Genomic DNA, 1,207 nt, shown 5'->3' on the forward strand with positions numbered 1-1,207 from the left:
ACTGCATCATTACTGTGTCTGTCACGCGACTCTGTTCCCCTTTCGGGCTCTGTCTACATTTATTTTGAAAGCTGAAGCTCGTGATTATGGTAAGGGGTGTTACATTTCCGACGCGTGCTTGTGGTGTTCGGCCAATCATAATGCACTGGGTCAGCTGGCCAATCAGAGCAGACTGCGCTTGTCAAAGGAGGGGGTTTTATGTTTGAGAGAGGCGGGGCATAGAGGACCTACAATAATGTACAGTATTTGAAAAATAATGTGTTTTTTGAACATTAAAGCATGTCAACATATTCTGTTACACCAAATACACCAAATAATTATCTTTAAAATAGCATAATATGACCCCTTTAAGTAAATTTATCTTGTTCTGAAGGATTTTGAGATTTTTACAGGGAAAAAAAAAAGACAAAAATAATTTTGATTAAGAAAAGTACTAAAGATGTGTTTTTAAAAGATGAATCACTTTTATTAGGTAAAGTGTCTTTAAAAAGCTGAAAAAAAGCTTAAGATGCTGAAAAAAATGTTGAAATATGTTGAGAAAATGTTGAAATATGCTGCAATGGTCAAAGTGGTCTCTAGTCTCTTGCACAAATGCATCCATACACAGAAAAAAGCAATAGATCTAAGAATGTCCCAGAGATGCATATGGAGAACCAATGAATATATAAATAATAAAATAAAAACAATAATTTAGAGATTTTGTTTCTAACTCAAGTGTTGCATAGATTCTCTGAAAACAAGTCTTAATATCTTTTGCAAGCTTACTTTTGGAGTAAATGTATCTTGTTTGAAGGAAGTTGAGATATTTTTACAGGAAAACAAGACAAAACTACTGATTAAGAAAATTACTCCAGATGCATTTTAAAAAGTTGAACTGCTTTTACCAAACAAATTGCTTGAGAAGCTAAAAGACTGCACTGAAAAACATGTATATATATATATATATATATATATATATATATATGTGTGTGTGTGTATACGCTCTATTTGAGAGAGAGAGAGAGAGAGAGAGAGATATATGTGTGTGTATGTATTTTATTTTATTATATTTTTAATTTTTAAAGACACTGCCTTCTTGGAAGAAACACCCTTGCTTAAAGGGGTCATATGATGCGATTTCAAGTTTTCCTTTCTCTTTGAAATGTTACAAGCTCTTGGTGCATAAAGAAGATCTGTAAAGTTGCAAAGACTAAAGTCTCAAATCCAA

General features: G+C 32.6%; 1 protein-coding gene across 1 annotated transcript in view; it reads right to left on the reverse strand.

Annotated features, from left to right (window-relative positions):
- The window catches only part of LOC107706777 (membrane-associated phosphatidylinositol transfer protein 2-like), a 69,411-nt gene that overhangs the window by 45,071 nt on the left and 23,133 nt on the right, over positions 1-1,207 (reverse strand). The window lies entirely within an intron of this gene.

This window comes from Sinocyclocheilus rhinocerous, unplaced genomic scaffold (genome assembly GCF_001515625.1).
Source record: "Sinocyclocheilus rhinocerous isolate Xijiao unplaced genomic scaffold, SAMN03320098_v1.1 scaffold864, whole genome shotgun sequence".
In the NCBI taxonomy this organism is placed as follows: Eukaryota; Metazoa; Chordata; class Actinopteri; order Cypriniformes; family Cyprinidae; genus Sinocyclocheilus; species Sinocyclocheilus rhinocerous.